The following is a 17,145-nucleotide window of genomic DNA, read 5'->3' as shown; positions in this document are numbered from 1 at the left end:
AGAATAATGACATTTATTTTTTTCCCTTTTCAAACCTAGTAGTGATAAGAATTTCTAAGAAGCAAAAACAGCTGCAAAGCAGGAACTTTATAATAGGAGTTCCACATTTGGGGAGAAAAAAATTGAAGGCTCTGTGTCTACACATTGAACTATAGAGATGTTTTAAAAACCAAGGACCTCTCATGTGGAAATGGCATGTATACGCAATCAGATAATCTGAACCCAGGTTTCGTGAATGACACTTTCAAAAGGGAGCTTACAAATAAAATTTTATAATGTAATATATTTTTCTTTTTTATTAAATTTTCTCCCATGCCCTCTCTAGCTCCTTCTTTTACTTCCATATCTTCCAGTTCCTCAGATTACAGGAAAAAAAAATGGGTGAAATACCAGTTTTTCAGTGCTCATCTCTAGGTTGAAAAGAAGAAGAAAAACGACTCCATAATCTGTGATGATGGTGTAGTTAAGTGGAGCTATATCTGGGATCTCTTTTTGTAATCCTAAATCAGATCATAGGCAATTGTTTCATCTAACATGAAGATGAGCTTTGTCTCTCATGTGCTTTATGCAGCACCATTTTCTAATATGAAGGAAAAATAATATATTATACATATTTGTATCTTTTCCCTTTATAATTTTCCTAGCATGAGGTTTGTTTTTATTTTAAACATTAAAGTGGCTAAATATTTATTTAAATATTTTTTTCAGTTCTTTTGGTCATATTAACTTGACAATTAAATTAGGAGGGGACAGAGAAATGCTCACTAATATCCCATTTCATTAATTGATTAAATGTTGAGGGATTTTACTACAAATAATGGCACAATACAGGGGATGTAACAGCAAGAATGAGAATTTACCATGCCATATATGAAATCCATTGTGAATTAGAACTTGAGAAAGATTTAAAATGTATTTTACATAGTGAGCACTGACATTCAGACCTATTTCATTTTTTTAATCCCATTCTTAACAGCCTGTAACAGCATTTCAGAAGCACTACGATTCCTGCCAATAACCTTTCTCCAAAAAATATAATTTCTGTCAGCATTATCACTCAATGTAACCAACAGAAACCAGAAATCCACTTCAAATGTCCTTCACATAGCTAGAAGATGAATTCAAGGGGATACAAAATGTAAAACCCAGAAAATGAGGCCTGACTTTGACACTTACTTGGTCTGATAGAGTAATTTTGTCTCTATATAGATCTCACTGTATAAGAAAAAAAAGAGGGAAAAGGAAGCTGTAATGTGTCACCCTATCTAAATAAGATACTTGTCATTTCTGGAATTCTGCTTAAACTATGATAGATGTTCTTATTCAACAAAAGAATCCCATTTTCCTCCTTAGAAAACAGGTATTTTAAAAGAGAAAGCAATGCAAGTAAGCTCCGTTTTTTTTTTCCTGGGAATGTTGGGTACAAAGAAAAAGTGAAAGTACACACTACCCACTTGTGGAGTGATGTGTGTACTTTAATGTGAGGTGTCATACTGGCTTATCAGGGTTTTTATTCCAACATGCAGTGCTACATTTAAAATTGTTCACCGTACTTTTTAATGTATTTAGTCTACTTTGCTTCATGGTAAAATTGAGATATTTTATTTACTTTTACAGTTCATTATCATTATCTATAGTCAACCTCTTGCACAACAGCATAACCGAACTTCTTACTTCCTAACCATAATTTAGTACCCATTGATCAACCTTTCCCCATGACTTCCTCCTTCTGTACTTTCTCCAGCTTGTGAAAACACTGTTCTAACCTCTACTTCTATAAGATTGATTTTTTATAATTCACATATGAGCGAGATTATACATTACTGATTTTTCTATGCCTGGAAATTCATACATAGCATAAAGATCTCCATTTCATTTCCATGTTTGTTGTGGCAAATGATAGGATTTCTTTGGTTTCTCATGATGAATAGTACTCCAAATTGTTCATGTATGTTTCTTTATCAATTCATGACCTGACGGACACTGAGATTGTTTAAATTTCTTGACTATGTTGAATAGTGCTGCATCGAGGTGCAGATGTCTCTTCAATATTCTGATTTTATTCATTCCTTTAGATGTACACCCAAGCAAAAGGATTGCTGGACAAATCCAATCTTATAATAAACTAAAGGTAAGTTATCCTAAATACACCAGTTAAAAGTCAGAGAAATTCTAACTAAATACAACATTAACTTCTAAATTTATGCTGCTTAGAAAAAGCTGATTTTAAATATTAGTGCTGTGCTAGCAAATATTTGGATCCAAAAGCAAAAGGAAAGTTTTTCAATACAAGTCTTGCCTTAATTGAAAAATTAATTATCTTGTTAATCATAGATTTTAATATCAGTTTAAAATATTACATTAAAATATTTGTCTTGATAAAGGTAGATCAGCATCACCTTTGTATTTTGCATTCAAAGCTGCTGTTTCACTAATTTTACTCTCACTCCTCTTAACTATAAACACACAAATATGCTAAAAGCAAAAATACTGGAAAATATATGCCATGAAAACGTTGATCATATATACCATATTGAATATATATATATATATATATATATATATAATGACTAAATTATTATGCATAAATCATTACATATAAATAACAAAGTAGATTTACCAATATTGATCAGATTTTAGAATAAACATCATCATTAGATATAAAGAAGATCATTTTGAAATGATATAGATATATAGATGCCAATTCATCAAAAGAACTTTACAATTTTCAATGCTTATATACTAAAAAAAACTTCAGAGTACATAAAACAATAACTGATGTCACTTAAGGACAAACATTAATTAAAACACATTTCCATTGGAGTTCAGAAAAATCAATATGTAACAATTAGACAAAATTATTAATTAATTTGACCTAATTTATATGTTTATAAAATTTTAATTTAAAAAAAACAGAGCTTTTTAAAAAAGTGAACTATATATGCTTATGTGTTGGGGCATTTGCCAAATTCTGGTTCCTAAATCTAGTCAATGAGTTGAAAGGATTGAAGTAATACAAACTATGTTTTCTGTCTCGTATTAAAAATTAATGTACAAATCATTAATTAAAGGGTATCTGGAAAATATTTATAAACTAAATAATATGATTTTACATATGTAATCAGCCAAAAAGGAAATTAGAAAATATTTTATATTCAATGAGTATGAAAATAAAATATATAAAAATAAAAAGTATTTAATAAAATTTTTTAGCCTTACCATCTTTTAAGAGGAGAGAAAGCATAAGAAAAGAAGAAGACAATTTATCAATGTTTGGAGATGTTATGACCTTATACTTAGAAGATCCAAAAAGCTTCACCCCAAACTGTGATAACTAATAAATTCAGCATGTAACAAGTTACAAAACCAACATATAAAAATCAATTTTCACAACAATGGCTCTGCTGTGAGAGAAATCAAGAAATCAATCCCATCCACAATAGCCTCAAAAGAAAAAAAAAACTAATCATACATCTAACCATGGAGGTGAAAGACTACTACAATGAAAAATATCAAACATTTAAAAAAAGAAACCGAAGAAGACACCAGAAACTGGAAAATCCCCCTAATTTGTGGATGGGCAGTAATAAATTCTGTTAGAATGGCCATCTTACCAAAAGCATTATACATATACAACACAATCTCCATCAAAATATCAATGACAGTTTTCACAGAGCTAGGAAAAAAAAGTCCTAAAATTCAATTGGAAAAATAAAAGACATAGAATAGCAATTCTAAGCCAAAAAAGCAATGTTGGAGGCATCATAACACCTGACTTTGAATTATATTACAGAACTATAGAACATAAACTGCTTTATACTGACCTAAAAACAGACACCAGAGCAATGGTGCAGAATAGAAGAAGACATAAAGAAAAACTCACACAGACCCTGTCATCTGATTCTTGAAAAAGATGCTAAAAACACACATTGGGGGAGGGGGCTGTCCTTTTATCAGCTAGTGCTAGGAAAATTGGTTACCTACCAATGTGTAAAACAATGAGAGTAGACCCTTATCTCTCACCCTGAACAAAACTCAACTTAAAATGGATCAAAGATCTAGGCATTAGTTCAGAAGCTATGCAGCTTCTAGAAGAAAATGAAAGGTCGATGCCCCAACATATTGACATAAGCAACAACCTTATTACCAGGACTCCTGAAGTTCATGAAATGATGCCAAGAATTTTTAAGTAGGATGGCATCAAATTAAAAAGCTTCTGCACAACAAAGAAAACAAGAATGTAAAGAAACATCCTACAGAATGGGAGAAAATCTTTGCTAGGGTACTCTTTTCATAGAGGCTTAATATCTAGAATATATAAAGAGCTCAAAAAAACTTAACACAAAAAAACCCAAATAGCACAATTAATAAACTGGCACATAAATTAAACAAATATTTATCAAAAGAAGAAATACAAATGGTCAACAAATGTATGAATAAATGTTTCACATCAGTAGCAACTAGGGCAATGCAAATCAAAAATGCACTGAGATTTCATCTCACACCAGTGAGAATGGCAGTCATCAGAATATAAATAATAATAAATGCTGGAGAACATGTAAAAAAAAGAAACACTTTTATACTGTTGTTGAGATTTTAAATTAGTGCAACCACTATGGAAATCCATATGGACATTTCTCAAAAGACTAAACAAGGAGCCACCATATGATGCAGCTTTATGATTCCTCAGTATTTATCCTGAAGAATTGAGGTCATCATACTACAATGGTATGTGCATAGCCATGTTTATAGCATCAAAATTCACAATAGCCAAACTCTAGAACCAGCCTAGGTGTCCATTAATAGATGAATGTATAAAGAAAATGCAGCATATATATTCAATAGAGTTTTATTCAGCTATAAAGAAAACTGAAATTATATCATTCACAGGAAAATGGATGGAACTGAGAACATTTTTAAGCAAAATAAGTCAAACTCAGAAAGGCAAGGGTTATATATTTTCTCTTATATGTGGAAGCTAGAGAGAAAAAAGGAAAAGAAAGTTGGAGGGATCTCATGAAAATAGAAGGGAACTCTGTAGAGAAAAGGAAAGGGAACAAGGGGAGAGAAGAGTGGAGGAAAATAGGAAATACTGGGGAATGATTTTGGCCAAATTATATTGTTACATTGTGTGCATGTATGAATATGTAAGAACAAATATAATCATTATGTATAACTATAGTGCACTAATAAAAACAGATGGAGAAAAAGAAGAGGAATGTGACATTACTACAGATTCCACAGACATTCAACATAGAAAGGAAATATGAAAACTTGTTGTTTGATTTGGCCACCCTAAAAGAAAGACATGAACTATCATAGCTCATATAAAAGAATCAGATCATCTGAAAATCCCAAATTAAATTTAAACTTTTTTTCATTTAAAATTTTATTTCTACATAGAATACTCAAGTCCAGATGGCTTCACTAGTGAATTCTTCCAAATATTTAAAGAAGAAACATTACTAATTCTATAAGTATTCTTTCATATATAAATAATACATTTTTATTAAACCAGTATTTCTAAAACATTTTTATTTTGACATAACCTATGTAGAAATTGATATTATTTTTGTGTACCACCACTACATTTATCAAAATAAATTGAAACACTTGCAAATATAAATTCATAAATATGCTTCCAGTAAAAAAAATGCTAAATGAAAAAACGACTTGTTTGTCATATTTGAGTAGTTACTTATTGAGGGCAGTACGGACTAATGGGCTTGCCATTCCTTACTGCTGATGCTTTTAGATCTCAATTCTCTTACTGTAAAACCAAGATTAATAATAGTACACATCTCATAAGTAATGGTGTGAATTCAACAAGCTGATATACATAAAGCACAGAGTAACTGTGTTTGTTTCATAATTAACTTATGTATTAGTCATTATTGCTTTTATTTATAAATGCAAATTTCTTCTCCCCCTGAGGACATAAACATAATATGAACAGCCAAAAAAGTAAAAAAAAAAAACTCAATAACTATTAAAAATCAACAAAATTATTGTTGTAGAAAAGAAAATTGAAATAAGTGTTTTTGTAGATTGTTAGATTTTTCTAGTTCTTGAGATGATTACACATTCTTAAATTGCCTATATGTTTTCATATGTCTCTTTTTTTGTTTGGCTTATTCATTCTTTTCAGATAAGTATTTTTAAAGGTTGTATGGGTAGTCTATTATTTTCACATTACTTAGAGCTGAAATTGTAATAGAATGGGTCCTTGATAATGCAGGGACTAATTTGGTAAAATCTGGTTTGGACTCTGGCTCTAGGTAAGAACGACAATATCAGTTTATTTAGGTATTTTCTGTGCTAGAACAAAGCAGCTGATATGTACTTAACATGGCTCAGCTTGTTTCAAAGTGCATGCTCTATATATTTTAAGATGTATGGAAAACCTCACTGGTTCATCAAACAGAAGAAATGAATAGAAATGAGGGTAATTTTCCCTTATCTTTGTTGTTGACATTTTAAGTGTTCTGAGTTCATAGGCTTTTAGAATATGACATATTGATCTTCACTTAGTTATTGGAAATGGCAATTAGGAAACTGAAAGTTGTACAAATCATGTTATTTAACTTTAATTATAATCCTCACTATCTCAACTGATATGTTGTCAGACTAAAATATTCCTTAAAATTTGAAATGAGAATCACTTATTCTAATCTGCTTTTTGTATTTCCAACTCGTCAATCTTGGGCAGATGGAATTAATTGTAAGCCTATCAACTAAGCTAGGGACATAAAGAGATTAGGGAAATTAAATTGGGGGTACATGAGGTACTTTAAATATTCCTTCTTGCCACGTAATTGTATAAGAAAAATATTAAACTGCCACGAATATATTAATTTTGCATGTATTTGTGATTCGGATTTATGTTAAAATATAGGGACCACTGTCACCAATCAAGATCAAGAACAGAAATAAAAAGTCTGAAAATGGTGTTAATAGTTACTACAGAAATTAATTATGCTGTTAAAAACTGATAAAGTTTCTGAAAGAAAAAATGGAAAGGAGAACATCAAAGGTTGCTGTGTGAAATTTCACTGGACTGTCTCACTTCCCTCTCTCTAAGACTGAATAATTTGTTCCATAAAAGTTCTGATCATAATTAAGACACTGATAGCTATCTTCTTAAACAGTAATGAATGTTACATTGGTAAACAGCATTTCATTTGGGGGAAAGAAATACATTTGCTAATGAGAAAAATCTATTCCACTTATTTATTTAATCTCAAGAGGAGGTATCACAAATATATAATTTTTAAATTTGCGTTTTAAAACAACTCATTAACTAGTTGTTGAAATCTAGGCTACTCTTTATTATTATTTTCCATATCAATCATAAAAATGTGTTTACCTCAATAAGAAGGGAAAATAAACAAGAAAATTCCCAACTATAGAAAGACATGGGAAGCCCAGTAAAATTACATTTTCCTATACACACAATTTTATATAAAAAGTTGTTCTAAACATTTAAAAAAATATGTAGCAAATTTGATTATTTCCCCCCAGGAATATTCATTTTAAGTTATGCATAATATATTTGCATAAATTTTTAGGGAACTCAGAACAATTCTTGGACTCCAGGTTGAAAATAGTTCTATTCAAAAAAGATGAAGTTGTGTTTGTGCCCTTAGCAAGGAAGATGCATATGTCCAATACTCTGGAGAGAGAACTTATGAGTTTTTAAAGTTAAATTTATGTAATCTGTATTTTTTATATTTCATTTTATATATATTACAGCAGTTATATGTCAAAGCTTCTAAGACCTTTTGTGTGGTTGAAAATATTTAGACTTAATCATATTGCAGTTGGGAACAGCCTATAATCTGCTTTAATTTAGCAGGAATCGAGGAAAAAAATACTCATGATAGATTTTGGTGGACTGATTCCTTTCAGATTGATAGCTACTTAACTCACTTGCATAAAACTCTCTGGCAAATCATTCTGAAGGCAATGCTAGTGCTATTGTGAAATCTGCTGCCCAGAAATTTCACAAAATTTTATAGAGAATTATATGGTTCTTTTAACCCCATGTAAAAACATGGCAACCTGAGGATATGTTCATAGATTGTAATACATTTACCCGGGTTTTTTATGGTCACCTGAAGTTTTATAGTAGTGTTATCACTACTATAAAAATTTAAAGTTTAAAAAAATTTAAGTTTTAAAATAAGTTTTGATGATTTTTAATGCAGACTGGTTCAGACAGTATGATATAGATATTCTCCTCTGCATTCTGGATTTATCACATGAAACTACTCTTTTTATGTACCCTGTGGTCAAAATACAATCCTGACAAAATCACAGCAATTATAACCATGACACCTATAACACTGGACCACATCTTCATGGTATAATTTAAAGTTTATATTTGACTCCACTTTTCTTTTCCAAATTCCTTGCAACATCGTGTGTGTGTGTGTGTGTGTGTGTGTGTGTGTGTGTTTGCCACCCAATGGCAAACTCATCCTTCTTCCCATTTCTTTTTCTGAGCAGCATGTCAAGTTTCCACAGACCCCAGCTCTATTTATCTCTACCTGTTGAATTTGGATACTTCAAGTCTTTGAGAATCAGTTTGTGCCTCTGCAAAATGAATAAATTAATGCCAGGTCATTAAGAATATAAAGTGAGATTAATATAAGTTAGAGGGTGTCATGTACAATATCAAGATATAGAATGATGTTTCTGTTGGAAGCCTCTGAATGTTACTTAATAAAACACACGATTTAGAAGACATATAGGGTTATTTGACTTTGGTTGGGAACCTAAGAACTATGGGGTAAAATTTCAGAATTACTGGCTGACATTACATTACAGATGTGCACTACAAATGCGTACAATATGGATGTGTTGCTGTAAGAGTCCTACATGGTGTCCCTCAGATCATTTCCTCTTTTGAAAATTTTTCCTAAAGACTGTTCCAAAGATGGAACTAAGTATAAAAAAGATAAAATACACATAAAATAGATTATCAAATAGAGTTTTCAAATATACTGATATCAAATATAGATTATTGATGAGGGCCACAGACAAGTCAAGATGGCGCCTGGCCCTTTGCCAAGAGGAGTGGTTTGAGAAGTAAAGCCAGCAAGCCATTAAGATGATGAGGATTCCTTAATGACTGACTGCTGTGTCTAGATTATGTCAATTAAGTTAAACTGTGTATAATCATTAAGATGATGAGGATTCCTTATTGGTTGACATCTGTATCTAGTTTGTTAATTAAGTTAAGCTGTGTGTAATTAGTTGGGTATATATACTTCTCTGTCCCGTAATAAAGCGGCTCCCACTGTATCAACCTTCACAAGTTGCTTGTCACCCCCCGGTTATTTTGCCCAGCCAGACTGCGGCAGATTATCATCTTCACTCTGCTATGATAGACTTTCTACCCACTGCTTTTAAAGCTGAAATTACTTTTTTGAGATATCCATTGATATCTAAATCTAAAATATGTGATTTCAAAATTTGAAAACTTTTATTTTTAAAATATTTCAAATAAAAAAATAAGAAATTGTAGCTACTTAACATACTGCATTAGTTCTGCAGCATAAGCCTTTTCAAGAAGAGAGAGGTAATAATATAAAATATTAAAATCTATAGTCATATATGAATTTGATGCCATTGTAACTATAGCCAACTGTTTTTCTGAATTATCATGCCTGTATAATTGCTGATTTTCAAATTCTAAATTGTTATTTGTTTCATCTTAACATAATCACTCATTGCTGCAAGTCATTCTAGAATATATCTGTGTTTAAATAACATTGGAAAATATATGTGAAATTTCTCAACATCTACAAATAATAGAATACATATTTCAGCAAACTATGGAAAGACCAACACATGTTCAATGAAATCTGAATATAAAACTTAAACAAATTGCATGAGTATTTTGAATCTGTCAAGATATAAATTATTGCAACTGTAAGTCATAGATGGCAGTATTTCAGTTTTAAAATAATAGTGATAATGATGTAAAAACATTAAAGAAGGGGACAGTGAAATAGAAAACATAAATTTATATTTACCTGTGAAATTTCATTTCTAACACCTTTTTAGTACATCTTACTGTGAAATAGAAAAGGCAACAGCTCATGAGGCACATTTTCAATCATCTTGAAATGCCCTTTACCCTAGTAATTTACTTTCCAGCTCTGCATGCATTTTAAATGACTACTTTGCTAAAATGTGAAAGATGCTAAAAAGTAAAATGAACGACTCATGCACTAAAGAAGAATGTGGAGGGAAATTGAGGTCATTCAAATTATTGGTAAGAGACTAATAATTCATAATGATGATCATGACAATGAAAAGATGAGAAGAGAACTGGCAAGCAAAGGCAGCCAGTCCAGTGTATAAGAATGATGTCATTCTCTGGATCTCGAAGCACAGATCCCCTGAAAGTACTTGTCATTGCCATAAGTGATATTTCCCAATGTCAAATCTGAAGATAAAAGAAATCATAAATCATCGTAGCAGCGCGTGGTTAGTAATAACAACTTGAGAACAATAAGGTGTTTGTTATCCCCAGATTTTTTCTAAAAGAATTCTTTTTTAAATTAGAGTACACAAGTCACAATTTCAGATTGTGCTAATGGCCTAAAGTATGCTTACTGAAACTATTAAGATAAATCTAATCTACCATCTTTATTATCCTATTGTGGGATTTCTGCCCACTGCCCCAAAGTCCTGCTATCTACCTTTGTCCTATAGACTCAGGTGGTTTAATATTTACCATAATAATGTTGAAGGTTTAAATATCTCTCTTCCCTTATTGTGGGAAGTAAGTCATAAAAGTATTGCAGGTCACATTACAAGTAAGAGTATTTAATTAATTTGGATACAAACAATTCTCACAGGAGTTAAAGTCATGACATCAAAGAAGTATCTTGCATCATTTCTTAGAGATAGAACACCACAAATTGTCATTGTAAGGCCAGTAAAAACTGAGGCACTGAATGTTATGCACTTTTCCAGAAGAGCTAAATTAAAACACCAATAAAATCAGGAACAGAAATGTAGAGGAGGTCTGAGGAACTTTCTGGATTTTTTGACATAGCCAGTATTTTATTTTTTGCTTTTGATGACTAGGCTTCACAAAATAATATAGCCTGGCATATTTGAAATTTTGTTTGGAAAGCAAAAAGCTCAGAGGTAAACTTAAAGCTTAATTACAGCAATTATATTAACTAAGACTTTAGACACATCATATTTTGATATTGTATTTCTAATTTATTTAGCTTAATTTATATCTGCACTACGGAATGTAATTACAAATCTTTTGGGGAGAGAACTGAGAGTAAATAAATTAAATGGTAGTGTTTGCATAACTTTTGGTATCATAATCAAGAATATTAAGCAATTATTACTACCCCATACCCCAAGGTTAGAATTCAGAACATATTATAATTCCATTCATTTTAAAGTAACAATCATATATTTTATTAAGTTCTATTTTCTATGTAAGGTACTCTCCTCCACATGAAGAAAAATTGCTTAACTTTTCATATATATAATATGAATTTAAGTTTTCAAAGAGTTCTGAAGGCTGAAATGAAATTTAAAACCTTATTTTAAAATTCATATGCCTCTCCTGGGTTTGAAGACTGCTGTCCTATTTTCAAGCACTTACCTTTAGCCCAGCTCTGCACATTTATATCTTTTAATCCTTCAAAAATTAGTACCAAAGTTCCCTAATCATGTTTGAGAATCTTTTCATTACTCCCTACAATTGCTCTATTCCTGAATCTATATTTGAAATCAACATCAAAACCTAGTAGAAACATTTCTTACATCACACAAACCCAGAACATTTTTTTTTCCTTTCATTGGTTTGGGTTTTTTTTTTAATACCTTTAAAAACCTCTTCAATATAGTGACCACTGTGGTTACTTAGGTCTCTTGGCAGCAGTTATACTTATCAAGTATTTCCATTTACTGCCTATTTGTTCTTCCAAAGAATATGATTGTTATTTCAGTGCTGACAATTTAGAGTGTACTTTGTATTACATTTTGCCTATTTCTTAGATTAGTAGTATTACAGATTTTTCACTGATAACTTTTTCTAGCCTCTGTGCTTTGGAACTGAAAAGCAACTTTTAAAATTTTATATGTGTTAGTTTTTAGTCAATTGGAAAAGATTTTATTTCACATAGAGTTACTAGGATTCTTTAAGTAACATTGCTAAGAAATATTCAAACTTGTCCAGGCACTGTAGTGAGTGAAGGAATTCCTATAGAGAAGTAAAGAACACAGAGTGACTTTAAGATGAATTCACTTGTCCTCTGATTCTTACTAAATTTAATTCAAAATAGACTAAAGGAGGAAAAAAACTCCAAGTATCTCCATTTGTATCATGTAACTTTTGCTGCATATCAAACAATCCAAAAACTTGTGGCTTGCAACAATAAGCATTTACTAGGTGCTGTGTGTTGGAAATTAGTCCTGGCTCAGCAGGGCCAGTCTTTGCTACTTCCACCTTGATTTACAACTTCTTTGATAAGCTGGCAGTTGGCTTGGGTATCCAGGCAATATGCATCTGATAGGCTAGTGTAGCACATATGACAGCTGTATTCCAATGCCACAAAGTCAGAGTGTACACCTATGAGAAAGCAGTTCCCAAGTTCTGCTTATCTCACATTTGTAAATATCTTATTATTCAATCAAAATCCCATAGTGAAGCCCAGATTCCAGAAATGGAGAGTTGACTTCACCCATTTCACAAAGTTCTAAATCATGATTAGTCATAATTATCTATTAAAATCTTCAATCCTTAACTTTATCTTTCTGGATTCTCTTATTTGCTGCCATTCATTTAGGGGCACCTTTCCTTGGCAATTCAGTGGAACTCTTTCTAGTGCATCTCTAAATTCAGAACAAGTTGAAAGAATTATTTGAGACTACAAAAATTAAGAATATCTTAATATATATCAAAAGTATTTCATATGCAAAGATTTTTGAAAATTTGTCTCTGAAAATGTAATAAATACTTGATTCAGATTATACCAAAAGGATCACTAAATCACAGCACTGCTTTCTATTTTTTTATCATGGACTATGATCTAATAATTTTGTTATCATTGAAATTCTATTGTCATATTAAAGTTTTGAAATAGGAAAGATTTTTATATAACAAAACTATTCACTAAAAGATCTTCTGCTTATACTTTAAGCTAAAATAATGACTTCCTTTAAAATCTTTTTCTGATGCAATTAAGTAAAACTAATTCTGATATTATAAACAGAAACTTTAACCAAAATAATTGATATTGTTACAATACAAATATGTATTCAGCATTTTATTTCCATATTTGCCACATGATTTAAATTTTTTTCAAGATATTGCTATGAAATATTTAAATAAAAATTCTATAAAGTAATTTCACTCAGTGAATTACATTTAGTGAATTAACTTTAATGAACTAAGATTCTAATATAAAGGGGAAAAACACAATCCAGTACAGCCATGTTCAGGATGTTTAAAACCACTTCTATCTCCTAATCTAAATTGTCTTAATAATTTTGTTTTAGTTCATAGTGCTGACAAGATAATTGGAACAATCACATATTCTCTAAGGTCACTGATTAAGTTATAAATTATTTTCTTCTTAAAGGACTTACATACACATAAATATTACTAATTATGTAAAAATGGCCTGTGCATTTATGCATAAATTGAACTGCATCCACACAAAATTATCTGAAAAAGGAAATGTGTATCAGTAATAATACATGATACACAGTGAGCTCCTCTATTTTTTTGTTTCTCAGATTACCATAAACCCGTAATCCAGAAAGCCTCAGACCATAATGGAAGTGTACATTTCTTATTAGACGTGAATAACAGAATTACTTTTGATGTGGTGTGTATTTTAACAAGCATTCAAAATGGTATTTACCATGGGGTATTTATATCCTTAAGTACTTCCATCCCTGTATGCTACTCATTAAAAATGTATTTAATATGACCAGAAGCAATTTTAAATAACCTCACAAGACTAAGGTTGTGTGGTTCAGTGGCATGAATTTAATTGCTTTAATTTTGAGATAAGTCCTATTTCCCAGGAGGGCACTTGTTTCTATTACTTGATAAGAACGATAAATTTCTTCTATTAATTTGTATCATTGCAAACAGCAATTTTATCAGATGATATGTCAGCATATTATATGCTGTGCTGCAAAATCCTGAAGGCAAAGGAGAGCAAAAACCTTTATTTAGCAAATTTTGTTCTTGCACTGACTTTTAAAACAGCATCCAACTTAAATAATCTGTCATCAAAACCCTTTGGCAAACTAACTAAATCACAATACCTTCAACAAAAAGATTGACCATCTATCATAAGGAAAACAAAAATAATATACAAATAACGTATTTGAAATATGACTCTCTTGTCAGTGTAAGGAGATGTTTAGAAGCATACGTTACTGATACTGTTAAAATTTCATGTGAAACCATAGGCTTTGGAAAGAATCTACTTTAATTAATCAAATCTTATCTTCAAAATAAAAATGTAAGTTCAAATAAAGGATAAGAATATAAATAAAATTTCAAGAAGTAAGGGGATATCCAGGCGTGTTGGCACACACCTGTAATCCCAGCAGCTATGGAGGCTGAGGCAGGATGATCTCAAATTCAAAGCCAGCCTCAACAAAAGTGAGGTGCTAAGCAACTCTGTGAGACGCTGTCTTTAAACAAAATTTTAAAAAATAGGCCTGGAGATGGGGCTCACTGATCTATTACCCTTGTGTTAAATCCCAGTACCCAAAACAAAACAAACAAAAACATCAAGAAAAAAGAATTAAGGGGACAAATATTTTGACTAAAAGTAAAGGAACACAGAAATAAGAGGAAATTTAGGTGTGAAGATATGAATTATCCAAAAGTCTTGGTTGATCCTCTATGACTGCTGAGATAGTGACCATACTTCAAATGCCTAAAGAACCAGAGGAGAAAGGAGATGAATGAATGAATCTGGCCAGACGGATGTTAGAATCATGGCTCTTGGTCTCAATATACATAGCATACTGTCTGAAAATTACTCTACTTTTCTTGCTATGAGAATATATTTTGCTTCAGTTAAGATAGAAATGTTGGAGTTTTCAAACTTAACTTATGGTTATGCACACACATGTTTATAGAGATAAGAGAGGGAAACCAGTTGGGAGATGATACATATATATTTTATAAATATTTGGTGACTTTCTGGTGCTACATATAAGAATCCATTTTTTTATAAAAAATGAGCATTTGTAGAGAGAAAATAGCAATAACTTGGAAATATCAATAAATAATTTGATAATACCTGTTCTAATGAAACTGGGCAGAATTGCACTTAAAACAAAAAATGGGATAAGTTGATAATGCTAATCTACCCCCACTGGAAATTAATATTTTAGAGTACTTACTATATTTAAAAAGCAACAAATTAAAATTTTCTAAAATAACTACCCTGTGTTCTTTATAATCTATGAAATGCAGTTGTGAGTGGAGTACCATTTAAGTTATTATTAGGAGGTTTGCACTATGCCAAGTCAACACTGAGATGAAGACACTTACACAAAATGTAGAGTAGTATATTGGATGGTATGTACTAATGTTGATGTTTCATCAAAGCAGCGATGTCTTTTGTACAGTCACTGCCACTTCCCCCATATTCTGACAGAAATACAGGATCCTCTTATAGATGTGTCCTAATGACACTTAAGTTATGCCTCTTAATAGAAATATAACTGACACTTACAGTGGGCCTTAAATTGCATTATCCAGTGAGAATGCATTAGTGTATTTAATGGGAAATTAAAAAAGAAAACGTTTTTAATGTTTTTTCTTCTTACACCAGAGTATAGAAAGCTTTTCTAATAGGACAGAGTCTATATTTTATTCACCTTTTTTTCTAGCAGTGTCTACCCACACAGAGGTTGCCAGGTTGTATGTGGTTAGATATATGTAGATGAAACAAAGAAATGGACCCAGAAGAATATAGGACATAATAATGCTGAATATCTTCACATCCTTTCACATCCCTATCTCCTATCAAACTGTATGGTATTATAGTCTGATGCCACTTAGAGATTCTGAAAGAGAAGACTTATGTAATATAAAATGTTTAGAATGTATGCCAGCTTCTGTCTCTCATAGCAGTTCATATTTTTCTTGAGGAGGGTGTTTTTATTTACTTCCATTTTTATTTTTATTTCATCATTTTCCAGGGAAGGTAAGACTTTGAATAATATTCACAGGACCCATGACAGCAGAGTAACTAGAATAAATGAATGAAATATAAATGAAAGACAATCTGAAACCTCTTCCTTCTCCTCTCATTGAAATTACTAGGTTATGGCCACCTGAGCATGTTAGAGGAGAGAAAAAAAAAACAAGTAAGAAAACAAAATTAAGCAGCTGTGACAACAACAAAGAACAGTGATAACAACAAAGAAAAATGGAATATCACAAGTATCAGATAATTTCAAGTATATCTCAGTGCGAAGAACTGTGTCATTAATTACCTTTATGAATATTTAATGACAAAGTTGTCTATGTTATAAATTAGTAAAGACATTACAGAGGTGCAATATTCTATCAATGACTGAACAATTTTACCCAATTGTTTGCTCCTACATTTTATACACAAAGAGATCTGTTTGGTGTTGGAAGGACTGAACTAAAACTAATGAGTCTCAGTGTTAAAATCTGTACTAAGAATCTTATTTACCCAATTGTTAAAATTATTACTTTGAATGTGGGCTTTAATTCTATATGATTTCTCAAAATTTGGGATTATTATTTTTTTCTTCCAGTAACAGCTACATTTTACATTCTTGTCTAAATCCTTGAGGGATATGGGCCCATTGTGTTAGGTGCTAATAATCATTACTGCATTCTTGTTTCATATATTAAGAAACCAGGAACAATCTATGGCATTCATACTATTGATCTGGCATCTGCCTTTGAGTCAATCAGTAAAACCACAATACAAAAGTGCTTCTGATGAAACTTCCTGATTACACCACCACTATACCACTATGTAACAACCAGATGCTACAAATGGGATTCCCAACAGAGAAATATAACTTTATGTATTGAAGTAAGATAAAAACTATTTTTTACTTAAAAATTAATAACACTACAGAGAT

Source organism: Spermophilus citellus (assembly GCF_964194105.1).
Source record: "Spermophilus citellus genome assembly, chromosome: 11".
NCBI lineage: Eukaryota > Metazoa > Chordata > Mammalia > Rodentia > Sciuridae > Spermophilus > Spermophilus citellus.
This window is presented reverse-complemented; position numbering follows the sequence as displayed.